The following is a 21,284-nucleotide window of genomic DNA, read 5'->3' as shown; positions in this document are numbered from 1 at the left end:
GGCGACGAGCACGCAGGCGCTGGGGCCGTCGGCGGATCCGGGGGTCTCCGGCGTGTTGATGCCGTCCCTGACGGCGATGTCAGAGATGACCCCTGTTCAACCCTCGGCTTCCTTCATCCCGGGGGCGTGGAGAGGGCCCGTTCTCCGCTGGACATCCCGCGACGACCCGCCGAGGCGCCTCTAAGCGCTGGATGACGCCGCCGAGTGGCATAGGTGGCATGCGATGCACGGCGGCGTCGCCCAGGTTCAGGCGGCTCTGACCTCGGCGTTGGGAGTTTTGGCCAACACCGTGGTCCCTGGCAGCCAGGTATGTTGTTCCTGCCGCTCGGCGATGAGTTCCTCCTCTTTACCTTTTTGCTTTAACGGCATGCTGTTTTGCAGGCTCTCCAAGAGGGCAGCCGGGAGAAATCTGATTTCCTCCGGCGGCAGCGGAACCTCTGGGAGCACTACAACACCGAGAGGGAGCGCACCAGGGATCTGACCCTGCAGCTTGGCGCCGCCGAGGAGGCCGTCCGCGACCTGGAGGGGCGTGAGCAGGCGGCGTTAGAGGGGGCGCGGCGTGCCGAGGCCAGGCTCCAGGTCGTCGCCGAGAAGGCCCGCCTCGACCTCGAGGAGTTCCAGGCCGCCATGGACAGAGCCCACCGCGATGCCGAGGGGCTAAAAGCCGCTGCTGCTGAGAGGGCCCGCCGCGACACCGAGGAGCTGGCGCGGCTGAGGGGGGAGGGTGGAGCCCTCCGCACGGAGAACGAGCAACTCCGTTTGCAGGTGCAGGGGCTCCAGTCCGCCTTGTCCCGCAGCGTCGACCGGGAGCGCGAGCTGAAAGCCGAGGCCGACGGTGAGGCTCTTTCTGCTCCTGCATTTTTATGTCGTTGGTGTTTTGCTTCTTCTGACTTGGTGGGATTTCTCGAGTGGCTCCTGCAGGTGACATCGCCAGGTTGCGGGCTCTGCTCGACGAGGAGCGCGGCGAGCATGGCGCCCTGCGGGATGCGGTCCGCGTCATCTGCGAGGACTTCGGTGTAGCTCCGGAGGAGGGGTCGAGCTCGCTGCCGGCTCGTGTCCTCGAGGTGCGGCGTCGCCGTCGCGAGATCACCGTGGACGCGCTTCGCCTTGGCGTGCGGCGCGCCTTCGGGGTCTTTGGCTCTCACTATTCCGACATTAATTTTGTCGGGATGAGTGAGGGGTACTGCGCCGGCTACACCGACGCCAAGCTAGACGAGATCGACGCCGGGGTGACCGCGCCGGCGGAGGCCCTTGCGAAGCTCCTGGAGGATGAAGCCGTCCCCCCTGCCGACCCTGAGGCCGCTCCAGCCGACCCTGAGGCCGCCGCCACTGCCGACCCTGAAGCCGCCGCTCCTGCCGACCCCGAAGCCGCTGCTTCAGCCGACCCCGAAACCGCTGCTCCAGCCGACCCTCCTGCCAATTAGTTGTACTGGGCTCGTGCCCGAAAACGTTTGTACTTATGTCAGTCGTTTTGAACTCGTTTGCGTTGGCCATACGGGCCTTGTTCTTATGACTTTTTACTCGCGCAAAGGAAACTGTTTCCCTTTGTTATTCCTTTGGTCTTGAAAGCTTTAGGATGCGTTGCCGGGTGCGTCAGTAAGTTTTTGATGAGCGAAGGTACCGTAGCCGCTGGGGCGTAGGCTTTTTCGCAGTCTGATCGTAACTTGCCTAAGTACCGTTCACGCATCCTTATCTTTTTGCATCCAAAGGTTTTCGAAAGGGAGTGTTCAGTCTTGAGAAAAGAAAAAACGTTTTTCTTTTTAGATGGCGCCCAGCGGCTGGGGTCGGGACCCCTGATAGCCCCCGAGGGGTATGCGGTCCTGGAGCTAGGCCAGGGTCGGATACCCCTGAGCTAAAAAGAAAAGGCCTTCTTTTTTCGTAGAAGATCAAAACTGGTAGCCCCCGAGGGGTAGGCGACCCTGGAGCGAGGCCAGGGTCGGATACCCCTGAGCTTAAACGAAAGGACCTGAGCCAAGGTGGCTCAGGGTTTCTTTTTTCGCAGAAGAACAAATTTGGTAGCCCCTGAGGGGTATGCGACCCTGGAGCGAGGCCAGGGTCGGATACCCCTGAGCTTAAATGAAAGGACCTGAGCCAAGGTGGCTCAAGGTTTCTTTTTTCGCAGAAGAACAAAACTGGTAGCCCCCGAGGGGTATGCGACCCTGGAGCGAGGCCAGGGTCGGATACCCCTGAGCTTAAACGAAAGGACCTGAGCCAAGGTGGCTCAGGGTTTTCTTTTTTCGCAGAAGAACAAAACTGGTAGCCCCCGGGGGTATGCGACCCTGGAGCGAGGCCAGGGTCGGATACCCCTGAGCTTAAACGAAAGAACGGAAAAGACGGCAAGACGATGCATAACTTGGAAATGAGAGCTATGGGTAGAAGCGCCTTAGCTGTTCTATGTTCCAGGCGTTGCTGAAGATTTGCCCGTCGGGAGTTGCCAGCTTGTAGGTGCCTGGCCGTAGCACTTGTGCGACGATGAACGGGCCTTCCCATGGGGGGGTCAACTTGTGCCGACCCCTGTTATCTTGGACGAGGCGGAGCACTAGATCTCCGATGTTGAAGGCGCGGCCTTGTATCCTGCGGCTGTGGTAACGCCGTAGGGCCTGCTGTTACTTAGCTGAGTGTAGCAGGGCTACATCTCGCGCCTCGTTGAGTTGGTCTTGTGCGTCCTCGAGTGACGCCTGGTTTCCCTGGTCGTCGTATGCTTTGACCCTCGGTGACCCATACTCCAAGTCGGTGGGCAGGATGGCTTCTGACCCGTAAACCATGAAGAACGGTGTGAACCCTGTCGCCCGGCTGGGGGTCGTCCTCAGGCTCCAGAGGACTGCTGGGAGCTCCGCAACCCATCGTCCGCCGAATGTTTTAAGGCGGTCGAAGATCCGTGGCTTGAGACCCTGAAGTATCATGCCATTGGCTCGCTCGACTTGCCCGTTCGTGCGGGGGTGCGCTACTGCCGCCCAATCCACTCAAATGTGGTGGTCGTCGCAGAACTGGAGGAACATCTTTCCAGTGAACTGCGTGCCGTTGTCGGTGATGATGGAGTTTGGGATCCCAAAGCGGTGGATGATGTCGGTGAAGAACTGTACCGCTTGCTCGGACCTGATTTGCGCCACAGGCCTTGCTTCGATCCATTTGGAAAACTTGTCGACAGCGACGAGTAGATGGGTGAAGCCCCCGGGCGCCCTTTTGAAGGGTCCGACGAGATCCAGCCCCCAGACCGCGAACGGCCACGTGATGGGGATGGTTTGCAACGCCTGCGCGGGCAGGTGGGTTTGGCGGGCAAAGAACTGGCATCCTTCACAGGTGCGGACTACCTGGGTAGCGTCCGCAACCGCGGTTGGCCAGTAAAAACCTTGTCGGAAGGCGTTGCCAACAAGTGTCCTTGGCGCAGCGTGGTGACCACAAGCCCCATCGTGGATATCCTGGATCAGTGCCTTTCCCTGTTCGATCGGGATGCAGCGCTGGAGGATCCCAGTGTGACTTCGCTTGTAAAGCTCCTGGTCGATGATGGTGAAGGATTTCGCACGGCGCGCGATCCTGCGGGCTTCGGTCTTGTCGGCCGGGAGCGCGTCGTGGATAAGGTAGTCGAGGTACGGGGCTCTCCAATCGGTCATGGGGTCGGCCCCCGCCGCGGGGCCCGCTTCGATTTCCATAACCACGGGGTCGGATGGCTTGGCTTCCAGGGCCGGGTCGGGTGGGGCAGCGTTGGTTCCCTCGGGGTCAGTGCTCGGGTCCAGGACAGGTGGCGCGCTGCCGACCTTCCCTGGCTCGGGTCCCGACCCCAGGGCTGGGCATGCCTCGCCAACCCCTGCTAGCTCCGGATAACGGATCGAGGGCTTCAGCTGGTCGCTAACGAAAACGCCGTCGGGGACGGGCATCCGGCCGGACGCCGCCTTTGCTAGCTCGTCAGCGGCTTCGTTGAAGCGCCTTGCGACGTGGTTGAGCTCCAACCCGTCGAACTTGTCCTCGAGCTTTCGGACCTCGTTGCAGTAGGCCGCCATTTTAGGGTCATGGCAGCTCCATTCCTTCATGACTTGCTCGACAACCAACTGGGAATCACCTCAGACGTCTAGTCGACGGATGCCAAGCTCGATGGCGATGCGGAGCCCGTTGAGCAGGGCTTCATACTCAGCGACATTATTGGATGCAGGAAAATGGAGGCGGATCATGTACCTGATGCGTACGCCCAACGGAGAGACGAAGACGAGGCCTGCTCCGGCGCGGGCCTTCATCAGCGACCCGTCGAAGTACATCGTCCAATACTCCCGCTCCTCTGTCGCCGGCGGTGTCTGTACCTCTGTCCACTCGGCCACGAAATCGGCAAGTACCTGGGACTTGATGGCGGTGCGGGGGACGTAGGTGATACCCTGATCCATAAGCTCAAGCGCCCACTTCGCGATCCTTCCTGTTGCATTTGGGTTCCGGATTACTTCACCAAGCAGGAATGAAGAGACGACCGTTACTGGATGGGAGGTGAAGTAGTGACGCAGCTTCCTCTTCGTGATGAGGACGGCGTAGACAAGCTTCTGGATCTGCGGATATCGTGCCTTGGACTCGGACAATACTTCGCTGATGAAGTACACTGGGCGTTGTACCTTAAGAGCGTGCCCTTCTTCCTCCCGCTCCACTACTAGGGCTGCGCTGACCACCTGGGTGGTCACCGCGACGTAGAGCAGAAGGGTCTCGCCGTCGGTCGGTGGAACTAGAATTGGGGCCTTCGTCAGGAGGTGCTTGAGTCGGTCAAGTGCCTCCTGTGCCTCGCTGGTCCACTCGAAGTGGTCGGATTTCTTCAAGAGCCGGTAGAGAGGAAGTCCTCGCTCGCCGAGGCGCGAGATGAAGCGGCTTAGGGATGCTAAGCACCCAATGACGCGCTGTACTCCCTTCATGTTACGGATCGGCCCTATGTCGCTGATGGCCGCTATCTTCTCCGGGTTCGCCTCGATGCCGCGCACGGAGACGATGAAGCCCAACAGCATGCCCCTTGGGACGCCGAACACACATTTCTCGGGGTTAAGCTTAATACGCTTATCCCTCATCCTCTCGAAGGCTAGCTCCAGGTCGGGAACGAGCTGATCGCCCTTCCTGGATTTGACAACGATGTCGTCGACGTAGGCCTCAACGGTCCGCCCGATGAGGTCTCCGAGGCACCTAAGCATACATCGCTGGAAGGTAGCCCCCGCGTTTTTGAGGCCGAACGGCATCTTAACGTAGCAGTAGGGGCCAAAGGGGGTGATGAAGGAGGTTGCGAGCTGGTCGGCCTCTTTCATCGCGATCTGGTGATAGCCGGAGTATGCGTCGAGGAAGCTGAGTGTTTCGCACCCGGTGGTTGAGTCGACTATTTGATCTATGCGTGGCAAAGGGAACGGATCCTTTGGACACGCTTTGTTGAGACCGGTATAATCGACACACATCCTCCATTTCCCGTTCTTTTTCGGTACAAGAACAGGATTAGCCAACCACTCGGGGTGGTGTACTTCCTTGATGAACCCGGCCGCCAGGAGCTTCTGGAGCTCTTCACCAATGGCCCTGCGCCTTTCTTCGTCGAAACGGCGCAAGCCTTGCCTCACTGGTTTAGAGCCGGCCCTGATGTTCAAGGAATGCTCGGTGACTTCTCTCGGGATGCCTGGCATATCCGAGGGCTTCCACGCAAAGACGTCGTTGTTTGCGCGGAGGAAGTCGATGAGCGCGCTTTCCTATTTGGGGGATAGGGCTGCGCTGATCCGCACGACCCCACCACCGGAACTGCCGGGGTCGAGAGGGACTTCCTTGATGCCTTCGGTGGGTTCAAAGGAGGTACCTGACTGCTTGGCGTCGGGCTGGTCCTCGATCGCCTCCGCAAGCTGGACCGCCACGTCGCTCGAGAGGGTGACGGCCGCGGCGTACTCGCAGCACTCTACGTCGCACTCGTATGCCTTCTGGAAGGTTGTGCCGATGGTGATGACCCCGTTGGGCCCCGGCAGCTTGAGCTTGAGGTAGGTGTAGTTGGGGATGGCCATGAACTTCGCGTAGCACGGCCGTCCCAAGATGGCATGGTAGGTTCCGCGAAACCCTACCACCTCGAAGGTGAGAACCTCCTTCCTGTAGTTGGAAGGGGTCCCAAATGTGACGGGCAGGTCGATCTGCCCGAGAGGCGTCGCTTGCTTCCCTGGCACGACGCCATGGAAGGGCGCCTTGCTAGGACGGAGACGGGAGTGATTGATCCCCATGGCGTCGAGGGTCTCAGCGTAGAGGAGGTTGAGGCCGCTGCCCCCATCCATGAGTACCTTGGTGAGACGCGTCGTGCCGACGATGGGGTCGACGACGAGAGGGTAGCGCCCTGGATGCCGAACGCGTCCAGGGTGGTCGGACCTGTCGAAGGTGATGGCCGGCCCGGACCAATCGAGGAAGGCCGGAGTCGCAGGCTCGGCCGCGTAGACCTCCCGGCGCTCCAGCTTCTGCTGGCGCTTGGTGTCATACGCTGCGGGGCCCCCGAAGATCATGAAGCAGCCGTCCACTTTAGGGAAGCCGTCTTCCTTCTCTTCGTCGCCTTTCTTTTCCTCGTCGGGTTTCCGCTTCCGGTCACCCCTCATCGGATTGCCCACGAAGAACCTCTTCATGAGGTTACAGTCTTTGTAGGCGTGCTTGACAGGGAACTCGTGGTTCGGGCACGGTCCCTCGAGCAGCTTGTCGAAGAAGCCGGGAGCGCCTTCGGGGGGCGGCTGCCCTCGCTTGCGTTCGACCGCGGCCACGAGGGGGGCCTCACGTCGCTGCTTTCCCTTCTTCTTCTGCTGCTGGCGGTTGGAGGTGCCTTCGTCGGCGTCCTCCTCCCGTTTCGCCTTGCCTTTGGAACGATCGAAGATCGCTCCGACAGCCTCCTCGCCAGAGGCGTAGCTAGTGGCGATGTTGAGGAGCTCTTCCGTGGTTCGCGGGCCTCGGCGCCCTAGCTCGTGGACGAGGGGCCGGCAAGAGGTCCCTGCTAGGAAGGCCCCTATAACGTCGGCGTCGGCGACGTTGGAGAGCTCGGTGCGCTTTCTGGAGAAGCGCCGGATGTAGTCACGGAGGGACTCGTCCGCCCCTTGGCAGCAGCTCCGAAGATCCCAGGAGTTGCCAGGGCGTGTGTACGTCCCTTGGAAGTTTCCTACGAAAACCTCCTTCAGGTCGTTCCAGTTGCGGATGCGCCCTGAAGGGATATGTTCCAACCAGGCTCGCGTGGAGTCTGCCAGAAAAAGGGGTAGGTTGCGGATGATGAACAGGTCGTCGTCCGCCCCGCCAGCTTGGCATGCAAGCCGGTAATCGCTGAGCCACACTCCAGGATTTGTCTCCCCCGAGTATTTGGCTACACTCGTGGGCTGCCTGAAGCGCGGTGGAAAGGGCGCATTTAGGATGCGCGTGGAGAAGGCCCGAGGCCCAGCCGCTCCGGGGCTCGGACTGCGGTCCTCCCCGCTGTCGTAGCGCCCGCCACGGTGGACGTGGTAGCCTCGATCTGCCCCGTCCTCCCTATCCGCGCGGGAGCGTCTCCGCGCGTTCAGGGTGTCGCGGGCGTCGCGGACGAGACCGACGCGTTGGTGGACGGATCGAGCCTCGCCTGCCGCGGGTGGCGGAGTTCGTCGAGCGGACACGGCCTGATTTGCCCCCGGAGGGGGCTGATGGACAGATTCCCCTCGCCATTCCGGGGGCGCGCCATGCATTGCCCGGCTGGCGTTCTGCCCGCGTCGCCGAGACGCTGAACTTTCCGCCTGCTGGACGGCGGCGCACTCAAGCAGGTTGCGCATTTCCTAGCGTGCCCGTCACTCCTCGGGCATCGCTGGCTTGGGGAGCTGTCAGAGCAACACTGCCGTGGCGGCGACGTTCTGGCTAGCGCGGGCAAAGAACGGCGGACGCTCTCCATCCGCACAGATGTGTTCCTGGACGTCGCGCGCCCGTTGTCATGCTCCCCGCTCGTGGTGGGGGTGCTCTACTGCTTGGCGAGCGCCCACGTGCGCTTCCGGTTGCTTTGAGCACTCTGGGGCCCTGGGTAGGGCCCCAGTTGTAGCTGCGGCGTGCGAGGGGGGAGCCCGTTGCCTCCCCTCGGCACCATCGCCATTGGACCCCTCGGAGTGCGCGTCAGCCATGAAACACTCACGCGAGGGGCGGGGATTCTCGTTACTGGAGCCAGTGTCAGAGACTGTCCTTGCCACGCCCACGAGCTCGTTGCTCGCGGGTGACGTGGTGAAGGACCGCGCTAGGAGGCGACCGTGAGCCCCCGTGGCGTTGCGTAGCCCGAAGAGCCATCCTTCTGGTGAGGTTCTTCTGGTGGGCGACCGGCCGCTCGCCGCCGTCCTGGCGGCAGAGCCGAGGGCAGCGGGATGAGCGGGCAGGATGAGGACAGGGATCAGCTTGATCCCTTCCCCGGTGGCCAGGAAGTCCAGGCTCCCGAAATGGATCAGGGAGCCCGGAGCAAAGCCGCTATCGCGATTGGCCATCTGAGGCTCGAGATACACGCGCAAAGGTCCCCTACCTGGCGCGCCAACTGTCGTTGTCAAGATCAGCGGATCAAGACTTAGACTAGTAAATTTCTTTTATGCGCGTGAGCCTCAGGTGGTTGCGCGGGAGACACTGATTAGACTGGTTCGGGCAAAGAAAGCCCTACGTCCAGTATCGAGGATGCTCGTGTTGCCCACGCGGGGGTTCCGTAGTAGGGGGTTACAGATTGGCGAGAGAGGGACTGGTCCCAAGTCTCTTCGGTTTTCGTGCTCTTAGGAAGAGTGGTAGTGTACTGAGGTGTGTGGGAGAAGAAGCTGATCGATCGGATCCCCCCTCTCCGGCTCTGGGTTCCTCCTTTTATATCGCAAGGGGACGGCCGGAGTTACAACTGGGATCGGGTAAAAAGGTTTGTAAAGGGTAAAGAGTAGGATGGTAAAAGGTACGGCAGGGAGGAGGAGAGAGATCCTAGGTGTCCGATGCCCTGCCGACCCTAAACGCGTGCCGGCGTGCATGTCGGTGGGGGAGGTCGCCGGGCGCCAAGTGTTATTGCTCCCCGTAGATAGCTACTTCGATGCTCGTAGGTATCAGGTCAGATCATGATGAGGCGGCTTCGTCGTTACCCCAGCGTCCGTTAGGGAGGACGGTGGATACTGCTGCTCCGGCGATGGCTGTTGAGAGGGGGAGCTTCACATCTGCACTGCTGTTTGCACGGGACCCGAGGGCGTGTGGGACCCGAGGACGGGCCGCTCTCTCCTTTGCTCCGGTCGGCGCAGGTCATGAGTACCCTGCGGCGAATGGGAGCCGGCCGCCGGTACTGTAGCCCGCACAGGGCGGTCGTGCACAGGTACTTGCGCCGGGTTGCGTGAGGGGCGCGGTCGCCCTGCCCTCTGCCAGGCCTGCGGCGCATTTATGGCGAGGCCGACGGGGGGACCCACTGGTTTTTGTCTGTCTTGCTCATGTGGATCGCATCCGAGGGGGGTTCTGGTCCCGTGGGCCCCAGCGTGCCCGACTCCTTCGCTCGGGGTCAGACGAGGCGGAACTTTCGTGGCACAGGGTTGGGTGCCCCCGACCCTGGGGTCACGGTCGGGCGAGGCGGAGACCTTGCGAAGGGGGGTCGGCCGTTTCTGATCCTGGCGTCTTGATCGGGCGAGGCGGAGTTTTGATCATGTCATGGTGGGCCTGGGCCTTCTGCGTTTTGCTTCTTTAAATGTTGCTTAGGGGATCGTTACTATTTCCCCCCAACACCTGCTGAAACAATACAGCTTACAAGGGACTGGGTCCTACGAACTGTTAACAGTAGATGGCGATCATTCAAATCTAAGTTGAAGAAACAGTATTTCAATCCTCAAGAAAGATCCCTGGATGCAATCATGAAAGATACGCCAGAAAATGTCAATGAACATCAATGGAGTGCTCTTGTTGGAATATGGTGTGAAGAAAAGCACAAGGTCGGCCTCATTATCTACCACAAAGATATAGTTCCAATACCTGATATATAAATATTACAGATTCTGTTTACTGTATTTGCAGCAATTATGTAGAACAAATTCTCGGTGTGCAAATGAACAGAAGAATCCACACACAACCGAAAGAAAAAGCCATGCCAGACTGAAAAAAGAGATGGTGATGCATGCTCTCTTGTACATTTTGTTATCTGACAACTCATGAGGTTCTTCTAAGTGACAAATTATTGGAATATCCAATTTACCTTGTTTTGCAGGAAGAACAAAAGAAGGGAAAGGTCCACAGGATTGAATTATGGGATAAAGCTCATATGAAAAAGGATGGCAGATATGCTAATGGCAATGTACAAATAATAATGGTACTTTTCCTTTCTTATGATTTGCATTGAATCTAAAATCAATTTTGTAATGTTGATATACCTCTGAATATGCTCATTTCAACAGGATAAGTCTTTTGATGAACTAGCAAAACGGAAAGAGCAGAAAAATGGCAATATTTCAGCTGAAGATTATGATGAGGTGTTTGGTAATGTCATTGCTAAGGAGTCAAAACCACGTGGGTACTATGATAATAAGTATTGGAGCCAAGTAAAGGTCTCTCAAGGTCTAGCTTTTGTTGGGCAATCTGCGAATGAAGTCAATCACTCTTAAATAAAAGGAGTGCAAAATAAGATGGAACACATGAGCGATAAGGTGGACCGCATACATGCTTTCTTGGAACGAATGTTTCCAGGAGAGTGTTGGGTAAATGAAATGGTGGCATCACAAAATGATGTAGTAAATGAAATGGTGGCACCACAAAATGATGTAGTAAGCACTTGGGCTTTTTCTTTCCTTTTATCATAGATGACCGAAACATATTGCTGCATTATGTGTCCTTGTTTCATATCTTCTCTTTTTTTCAGGTTGAAAGAGTGTACGATAATGATATTCAGTGTGATTCTAATGGTAGTGATGAGCATCATTCTGACAACAACCTTGAAGAATCTAGTGCTAATGCTCAGCCTCCCAAAACTACAGTGCAGGTGATGCAGTGTTTATTTCTTTTATATTTTATTAACAGGTGTTGAATGTAAGATCTTGTTATTGTTTTGAAACTATGGTTAATTACAAGATGCAACCATCATGTCTGCAGAATAATGCTAAAGCTACTAAAACCAATGAGGGTTATGCCAATTTATCTTCACGACATGAGGGCATGATTGCAAAGGTATGTTACAAAACATTCTGCCATAGTATAGACAATGCCAATTATTTTGTTATAGCATTTGTTATAAAAAGAATGCAATTGATCTTAACTTCAATTGCAGCGGGTGCATATTGAGAATCATAATCAAGGGAATAAGGGCTATGCAGGTTTAGCTTTACCACGTGAGTACCTAAAAAAATTAAGACAGGTATGTCCAAGCTATGACTTCAAATTACTTAATGTTGCAACACTGCTTCCTATAGACCGTATGACTGAGGTTACTTGAGCAAAGTTACCTATTGTTGATTAAAAATACTTGTATTACAGGGATCTCATAACAAAAAAGTAGCGGATCATAGCCGTCCAGTATCTGTATGTTTGTCTTTACTTTATTATTATCTGAAATAAACATGGTTACATGTTCAGATATAATAGTACACAATTTCTTCCAATGGTAGGATCAAAAGCAAGTCTATTTGATGTCACTAAGGCACGAAAACAAACCTGTGGCCAAAGGAAACTTAGTGACCACTGATAGCACACATGTGGTTGGAGGAAACATGCTTGGGTATGAATACGTCGCTGTTGCTGTTCACATTGTTAGTGACATTGGGGATGAGGATTTGCCTAGACCATATGACAATATTTGCACAGTAAGAGATGCCATAGGCTATGTTATTGCTTGGCCTCGATCACGTGTAAGTTTATCTCCATATTGATAATGTACATTCCAATTGTCGTAATTGCAAAAAACTTTTACTTATTTAAATGGGATCCACATGTTTTTAGGTGAAAAGACCTAGGGGTTCAGCGCCTAAACGTCCATAACAACTTGGTGAGACATTCTTCAATTGTTCCAACAAAGTTTGCTATGTTGATTTTTTTATTATCTTTCGAATGCCATCACCTCCTTTCTTTTTTTGAATATTATTTTGTAGACAAAACAAAGGGTTCTCACGACTGAAGATATGGAGATGCTTCAGCTAACCTACTACTTTCTATGTCAAGAAAACTTATGCATACCGAGGGATAGCTTCTAGATAGATTTATGCTACTTGATAGAAAAGTTCATGCAAACCTGTATTGAATTTGCACTGTGTATACACTTCTTTTTATGGATGTTTTATTGTATTTACTACTGCACTTGCCTGAATATATATTTGCTGCTTCTGCTAAGTGTAACAGCTTTATTTTCTTTGTTGATCCTTACATAAATATTTTACTACAAATCTCTATGTTTGTCAAATTTAATTTGTGCAAGAGGTCTCTCCGAGTTTTAACCAAAACCAAAGTGTGCTAATGTATCTATAAAATAGCATATATGTTTCTAAACAATCCAAAATACAAGAAGATATGTATATTGATGTATTTGTAAAAGCGTATCTATGTATCTTCATACAAAATAAAATGTCACTATACAGCGTGTCTACATCGATAGATGCGTAATACAGCGTGTCTACATCTGTAGATGCGTAATGTAAATGTGTCTAGTAAAGCGTGTTTATATGTGTAGACATGCATCTAGCGTATTTATAAAGCGTCTTATTGTTTGTAGACACGCTTAATAAATCATATCTACAAATCCTGACACGGTCCATACGGAGACGCTCCAGACACGCTTTACTGAAACGTATCTACACTATACTAGAGATGAATTAAAGCCTAGCTTAGAAGAAACTAAAGCGTATCTACAGGGGGTTATTGTTGTAGTGACGGGTCCGCGCCGTCGGCCGCGGCGGCGGCGCTGTGCCCGCCGCACCTCCTCACGGTGGCGCCCCCGGCATCCTCCTGGTGGAGCAGATTGTGCGCTCCAAGATCTACCCGAGCATCTACTGGAAGGAGCAGTGCTTCGGCCTCACCGCCGAGATGCTGGTCGACTAGACCATGAAGCTCCACAAGGCTAAGCACGAGAAGAGCCTTAGAAGAGGAGCCCTCAACTAATCGGCTGCCCTCGCTGTCCCCGGCCAGATCGACGGGCTTCCTCATTCATGAATTCATGTTCGGTACTGTGCGTTGCAGAAGCTTGGCGTTGACTAGGAGATCTTTGTGGGCGTCCTTAAGAAAGGTGAGGTCACCAAAGGTCTGTCCTTTTGCGTCGTCCTTTGCCGGATCGGTATTCTGAAAGATTTGATTCTGATGTGTAGGTCTGTACTAGGGGAAGCCGGATGCTACCATCTCCTTCACTGACAACGATTTCCTTGTAATCACCAGCAGCATGACGAACCCGCAGATTGCATTTATCCGGTTAGGGGAACAAAAAATATGCCATTGCTTTTTCATTCAGGTTCAGGATATTTGGGAATTGGGAGTTTTTTGCTGATGAGTTCCGTTGCTCTGCAGAGGAGCTATTAAGATCAAGGGGAGCATAAGCGCCGCGCAGAAGTTCACCCCTGACATATTCCCCTAGCCAGCGAAGCTGTAGGAGGTCATATTGTATTATTTGGTCACGGTTGGATAATAAGGTTTGCAGGCTTCAACCGCTGTGTACCTGATAGGATGAGTGGTACTGAACAACACACGATCATCTGATCTTTATCAGTGGAATTTGGATAATGCCTTGGTTAATCTATCACTTAAACAGTACTACACAATTTTAAGCTATTCCGTATATTTGCTGTTTTCTTTTCTCTGCATTATTCTTCTTCAGCTGATTTTTCTTTTTTCTTTCTCCGCTCCTGAACTGCCAACAGCACACGACGACGAAGGGGCCGAAGTCGGCTGCAGTGTGTGAAGCCATGGAGCTCTGCAGCTTGGGTCCAAGGAGGGCGATCTTCTCTGCGTGGATCCATGGAGGTCGGACTCCTCTGCCTGGATCCGCGTCAGAGGTGCCCAGCGAGCGCTGCCTGCCCCGGCCTCCACGGAACAGTAGGGAAATGATGTGGGCTCCATGATTCTGCTCGTTGAGGTAGAGATTAGGCCCGAAGCTTAGGTACACTATTCATCCTGCTTCTTAATCTGGCCATCATATGTAATTTTGACATGATTACAAATGTAGCATATATATTTGTTTGCAGCATTGATCAACAGCTTAATGTTTGTATGTTAGATTTAAGCCAATGGCTGCTTCAGGATGCACTAATTTATTGGGTAATTTGTTCAGTTCAAGGCATTCTAATTATTAATTAGTTCTGGTACAGTTCATATTCTTGCCCCTCTTTTTTCCCACCATTTCTTTTATTTTTCATTGAAACATGAACTGTACGGTGGTGTGCGACTATCATGCAAGTTGGAAACCTTTTGCCATGGTTGCAACATGTCCATATTGCTTAAAAGAATTTTAGAGCCTTTATTTCAGTTCAATAGGACTGTATATGCACAATTCCAATTTATCAATTATACACAGCTTTTGAATTATTAATCACAATAATTATGTCCAAAAGCCAGTTATATTACAATAATAATGCTGATAATTTGGTTACATATATGAGCTCACATAGGTATCATTTGGTTACAGCAGGGAGGATGTGGGGAAATTCTTTTCATTTATCTGACTTAGGGTATCCTCCACCATGATCATGTAAAATTGTAGCAAATCTCACATCCTGATCAGGTAAAAACGCTTAACATGTTGTCAGGTGGATTAGTGATGTGTTGGGACAAAATTGCTTAACATGTTGTCAGGCTCAAGTAAATTGAAACAAAAAAAAGAAAGTTAACCTCCAATTGTCCTGGCTGTTTGGACTTCAAAGTGTATGTGGTAAAAATGTACTCAGTTTGCTAACTACTTTGAATTTATTTGTATATAAGTTTTGAAAGGAGAAGAATAAAATAGTCAGCCATGTATCAATATCTATGTACGTATTGTTTCCTTTAGGCTTTTACTTTACGGATAAGTGTAGCAGGTTGCTTCCCGGTTAGTGGACATGTTTTTCTTAACAACTGATTGTGAGATGTACGAGTGTCTTGAGATTCATTCTGTTAGCGTTCGCTGCAGAATGTGGGAGAACATTTTGAGACTTGGAATGCAGGAATTCTAGGTTCCGTGACACTGGATGGCCTGAATGGGGCAGAAGAGAATTCACATGGCAGAAATGGACCTATCAGGTTACTTAGGATGTATTAAGCTGAATTTATTTTGTATTGATGAGAATCTTTTTTTCTTTGTAGTGATATTCGAGATTGACAAGACACTCTAAAAATTGCTGTTGGAGATGGTCATCATGGGCCAAGATAATGCTTTGTCGACCACATATGGGAGGTTTGTTCCTCTGTTTATTTGTTCCAGCATTGCTCTGTTCGCAATATTGTTTAGAAAACTTAGATAGTGTATATTGGAGTTGTTGAAAAAATTCTGGTTGGACATATAGATTCAATTTAGATGTCTATTTTTGTTGAGTTATCATTCTAAAAATTTATAGTACAACTTGTATAGAAAAATTAGTAGATTCATCTTTCAAGTTCCTGTTATATATTTCTCGCAAAAGAAAGGTTCCTGATATATGATCTTCCTATGGAAAACACTGATTTGAAAATTTTTGTCTAGAATGTTTTTTACTCATTAACTCAAATGATTCCTGTCAGTCAGCTTCCAGGTGATGTTTCTTTGTTTTGGTTTTCCACTCTTAGCTTCAATTACTCATAAGTGAATCCCTTGGTTTGTTATGTGTAATGGTTTTTATTTGTTCTGTCAGGCATGGGTGAAGCCATGAAGTGGAAATTGGGAGATAGCAACTTCGACAAAAAAATGTTATCATGTCTGCTTATCCAAATATTTTTTATAATTCTTCCTTTTTTCAGAATCTACAATTTTTAGTATGCACATATCTTCTTTTGCAGCTGCGGTATTCCTTCTTAGAGTACCATGGATCATCATGCAAAATGGTTATTCAGTTTTCAGAAGAAGCAACAGTGATCTATCTACATGGGGAAATGGATCATTGTCCAACTATGTCATTTTTTCTGCTCACTAAGAAATGTATTTGCATCAGAAAAAGCAACATTCTAATGAAACTCTAGGAATCACTAAGAAATCATTAGCTAATTTCTCTCTTATTGGTTCTTACATTCTTTTACCCTCCATGTAAATATGACTAGCCATTTTTCTACCGAACAACCATGCATGATACACATGTTTACTTGATCTTGTGTACTGGTTTTAGAAATGAAACCGTGGTTACATATTCTCCATACATCTTTTTGCAGCTTGTTAAGAAGCAATGTGTCTAGGCAGGCAGGCCCATGATGATGGAGTGCTCAACAACAGGTCTTTCATGAGTCATACACATGTATAGGCTTCTTTGCCGACCAATGACCGGTGCTGCCTACCTGACATTCAACTTGGCTATCCCCATCCCATATACTTCATATTTCCTCTTCGATTTGGGCAGGTAGCTTGAACTTTTATTAGCTCATTATCTTTGCTTTTACTTACACTTGTTTCTTTGCAGTATAAAAAATGAATATGCTAATTTTTGCAATGTTTTAGTTGAGTTGCAGTCCTTGACATATTCCCTGCCCTCTTTCTGTTTGATGGGACATTTTTACATTATTACTAGACTTTTAAGGATTGCAAATAAAATATGATTGAAGTCTGTTGTCCTGATCCATATGATTATTTGCAGAACATGTGATTAATGAAATGTTTGGACAAGAGCAAATGACCATTAACCAAATGTGATGTGATGTGCATTCTTTCAAAGGTTTTTTGTTTAAACTTTATTTTCTGGCTGATCCAAACGGTATGTGATGTGCATTCTTTCAAAGTTTTTGTAAAATTACTTTCTGGCTGATCCAATTCGGATGTGGTGTGCATTCTTTCAAAGGTTATTGGATAACACTGCTTGCCCTCCGTGCCGTCTAGCTTTGTTTAGCTTTGTTTAATACAGTGACTACGTTTTTAGATTAAATATATCTTTAAATTTATTTTCACATTATTATTATCTTATTAAATACTCTATATTTTGTAATATAAATATTTTGCTGCTCGTGGCAACGCACGAGCACCATCCTAGTAAAAATAAAAAACTCTGAAATATACGAGGTCCATCCCGCCGGAGGGCTAGTGGCCCATGTAACTACAATTTGATCACGCTCCAAGGCCTGCTCTGTCTGGTTGCAGAGTAGCAGGTAAGAGCTTGCTCTGTTTCACAAGAAGGAAACAGAGTAGCAGGGGAGCACGGGGGCAGGGGCAAGGCAAACCACGCAGGACATTAATTTCTTGGACTGAACCGTCTTGAGAACATATCCCGTGTTACCACCCATTAAGGTGGTACCGTGTTACCAAATTCAAATTGCATGTTTAGAATGGTCGAAAAATTCCAACAAAAATATGAATAGATAGCTCATGTTATCTTCTACCATCATGCAAAAAATAGATGCAAAAACTTGTAAAAGATATAAAAAAAGAAAAATCTGCACATGAATAGTGCTAGTTGCAACTATTGTTGATAGGTCCGTAACCTGATACTGTTTATGTGCATATTTCACCTCTTTGTTGCATATTGTACAAGTTTCTATTACGTCTCAAATTTTTGTTAGAATTTTTCATTCACTTTAGACGTGCATTTTGAATTTGGTAACACGGTAGCACCTAAAAAGAAGCCCATGGCATCTCGTCTACCAAGCGACGGCTAAACCACAGCTCGCATAATCAAGTCATTACTTGCAAAGCCAGGTCAGACATAGCAACGCCGGCTGCTGCTACTACTGCGTCTGCTAGCACACAACAATTGATTTGATCGCAGACATCCTGGTGACCGCACCAAGCAACTTATTTGCACGCATCCGTTCATGTTCATGTTCATGTTACCTGCCTACAGGGTCAGCTTAAACCATTGCACGTATGAATCGCACGCGTCTCCGGCCGTCAATCCGGCATCCGTAGTTTACTTCACGCATGTCCGGCGGCTGGCTTGTCTCGGCTGTACGCCTGTACCAGTGCGTAAGGTGTCCGTCGTTGCAATCCAGCCTGCTGAAACCAGTGTAGCCACATACAACGCAGAAATGAACCGCTTCCAGGTGAAATAGTTGGCAAACAACACCGAGAGGCATGTTTACGTACCGTTCTGTGTTTTCATGCACATAATTAAATAAAACGTAGCTATAAAACTGATTTTGACTCCAGTTAGCATCCCGGTCCCGGCCCTACATGTTCAGTCCTACGAACCCCTACGTATGTCCTCCAAACCAAGTCTATTTATAAAAAAAAACTAAAGAATATATTGCCAAAAGTTTGAGTAACTTCAGTTGTGGGTTAGATAATGGCAACTTGTTCTTTTCTACCTATAGTTTTCTATCCTTTTTGGAGGTTGTTTTGGAGGGAAAAAATAATGACAATTTTGTAATAAAATGGTTTCCCTACTACGCTCCTGTTTGGGGTTATTATGATCTGGGTTTATGAAGTTAGTGGCAGGGATATGTTATATTTGTTTCAGAAATATGCTAATTCTCAAGAACAAATCCATCTTGCTCAATGTCAACATCAAACTACTACGGAGTTCGTGGTTGGAACACGAATCTTCTTACATTATTATCAAATGTACCGTAAAGCCTCCCTTCAATTGGTGCTAGGGGCTTAAATAATTAACTTCCAAACAATTTGTGACAGTGTCTTGGTAATATCAACAAGCAAATGAGCAATGATGAGGGGGCATGTGCTCCCCGCTATACATATGTAGCTTCCACTTCATATATGAGTTAGATAATGGCAATTTGTTCCTTTGATCTGTCGCGAAATAGTAGGGACTCCCGTGCTTTCAAGAGGCTGCTTCGGGGAAAAAACAATTTTGCAATATGATAGGTTTCATCCTGTACTTCGTTTGGGTGTTATTGTGATACTTGAGTTTTTGAAGTTAGTGACAGGAAAACATTATATTTGTCTCAAAAATGTTTATTCTGGAGAACAGAATCATCTCGCTTAAAACTAAGTTTAAACTTCATAGTAGTACGGACTTAGTGGTTGGGAGCTTTATCTTCTTACATCGTTACCAAATGTATTGTAAACCCTCCCATCAATTGATGCTAGGCCCAACTATCTTCTAAACAATTTTTTGAGAGTGTCTTGGTAATATCAAACAGCAAATGAGAGGATGACAGGCCCCAGGCTCGATCCATGTATATTGAAATCATGTTTCTACCCACCCTACGCAAACAAATTGTGGCACATGTTATACATGTGTCTTGTTGATTGTTATTAGACCACTTATCTCTGACGTTCATCTAGCACTCCCTCCGTTTGCATTAAGGAAGCGGTGAGTTGACGTTCTTGACATTTTGTTTTCCGCACCAGCCCCCACGGCTCGCGCTGTCGCTCCTCCGATCGCGAGCCCGATGGTGCCCTCCTGCTCTGCCACCCTGGACTCCTCCTTCGCCTCCCCTTCAATGCCCATCCCCGGCAACCCTCCCTCCACCACACCCTAGTGGTGTTATGGGATCGCTGCTGCCACTAATAGAGAAAACACCTCTACTACCGGTTGGGAAACCCCCTCTAGTACCGGTTGTGCAACTAGTACTGGCAATTCGGTACTAGAGGGGGTCCTTTAGTACCGGTTGAAATAACCGGTACTAAGGGGATACCAATAGGTCCTAAAGGGCTTGCCACGCCGCACGCAGGAGCGGCCTAATTAGTACCGGTTAGTCTTCCCAATCGGGTACTAATTTGTTTTTTCTTTTCTTTTCTTATTTTCTATTTCTTTATTCTATATTCATATTTTGTATTTGTTTCCTTTACGTATACTGGTTCTAATACGCTAATATATATAAAGTTCTATTTATCTTTAATATTACATTTGGGATATTATTATATATATACACATATTGTGCATACACATATATGAATAATATTACACATATATAGACATATTGTGCATTCACATATCGTATCTATTATTCTGAACCTGAGTCCTGACGGTGCTTTAGATTTGATCCGTCATTATGACACTCCCCCGCTGGATTTATGACCTCGTCCAGAAGAAATCCACAGAGTTGTTCTTGTATTGCCCTGAAAACTTCCATGTCGAAGAGTTTATCCTTCCTGTACATCATCTGTGTCATTGGCAAAGTTTCTTATATATATAGTAGATCAATGGGTTTGCACAAGCATATGAATTGATTTTTGAAGTATATACACATGAACTAATTTATTGTTGAGAATTTTGTATATGTACGGTCAATTTATGGTCGGTGATATGGTTCGGACGCATAAAGCCGTGGATGAACTCACATACGTAGTATTCGTATAAATTAGTACCTGGCTCCTGTCTCGAACACTATATATATGGAAAAAAGTTATGAAATATTTGTTGTGTTAAAGAAAGTGTCATGAGATGAAAATTCAACACATACCGGGAATTCAATCTTCCAATGAAATTCCTTCTTGAATTCACCCATGTGAGTTTGACGGAATCGAGCCCATGCTTTGTTCATAGTGTCTATGATGTTAGTGTATTCTTCTTCTTTTTTTCCTCAAAGAGTCGAAGACATATACAAAGCTCATATTGGGCATAACAACAATGAGTATCCAATGGAATCTGTACAGCCAAATTAAAGCTAGTTAGTCTTATATTTAACTACTAGTTCAAAAATTAAAGAGATGTGAAACACGCTCACTTCAAGTTGTACGATAGTAGTATGAACTTCTTGTAATGTTGTTTGTCAAGGAACTTATATATATTCTTCAAGGTCCGATTTGGTTTATCTCTTAGATTTGCCTCGTGTATAACTTGGGGGGGTCCATGAAGCCTATGTCATAGTATCTGTTCCTCCGACAAGTTTGAATCTCCATCCTGCATGATACAAAATCGAATAGAAGTTAAGACATTGCAAATTGACTAGAGAGGGGATTTTGAAGTTAGAGAAATCTATTAAAGACTTACAGAACTCAGCAACTGATGAGAGACTTGTCTATTGCGTCTTGATTGAATAGGAAATACAGTTCCTCCAGCAGCACATTTATGATGTCATCCCCATGGAAATAATGTTCATCACCAATCTGAACTTCAATCATAGCAAAACCCTGTGTTGTAGCCTCCATGTACCATTTGTGCAACTTGTACATCTTCATTGGGAGCCATTTCACCAACTGCAGCAACACGAGCGGTTTACCATACTCATATTTCCATTTAGCAGGCACAGGGTGTGTTGGGATGTGATCCTCCCATCGAAGTTGAGCTATGGTCAGATTTGTATCTTAAGCGAAGTATCTTTAGCGAATTCCAACAGGTTCTTGTCAAACTCAGAAAGCACCTTGAGTGGGG

The 21,284-nt window shown here is 49.1% G+C and overlaps 1 long non-coding RNA gene across 4 annotated transcripts; it reads left to right on the top strand.

Moving 5' to 3' along the window:
* Window positions 1-12,799: 12,799 nt before the first annotated feature.
* On the top strand, window positions 12,800-16,830 carry LOC105915042. Of its 4 annotated transcripts, XR_002678800.1 has the most exons (6): window positions 12,800-13,156; window positions 13,236-13,335; window positions 13,432-13,594; window positions 13,782-15,289; window positions 15,723-16,418; window positions 16,653-16,830. It is a non-coding gene; the product is annotated as an uncharacterized LOC105915042 (long non-coding RNA). The 4 variants fall into 4 exon arrangements; XR_001164736.2 differs by having other exon boundaries at window positions 12,803-13,156; window positions 13,432-13,553; window positions 15,723-16,698; XR_002678799.1 differs by having other exon boundaries at window positions 12,803-13,156; window positions 15,723-16,698.
* Window positions 16,831-21,284: the final 4,454 nt, after the last annotated feature.

This window comes from Setaria italica, chromosome VIII (genome assembly GCF_000263155.2).
Source record: "Setaria italica strain Yugu1 chromosome VIII, Setaria_italica_v2.0, whole genome shotgun sequence".
In the NCBI taxonomy this organism is placed as follows: Eukaryota; Viridiplantae; Streptophyta; class Magnoliopsida; order Poales; family Poaceae; genus Setaria; species Setaria italica.
Note: the sequence above shows the minus strand (reverse complement) of the source record. Positions and strands in the feature narration are given on the sequence as shown.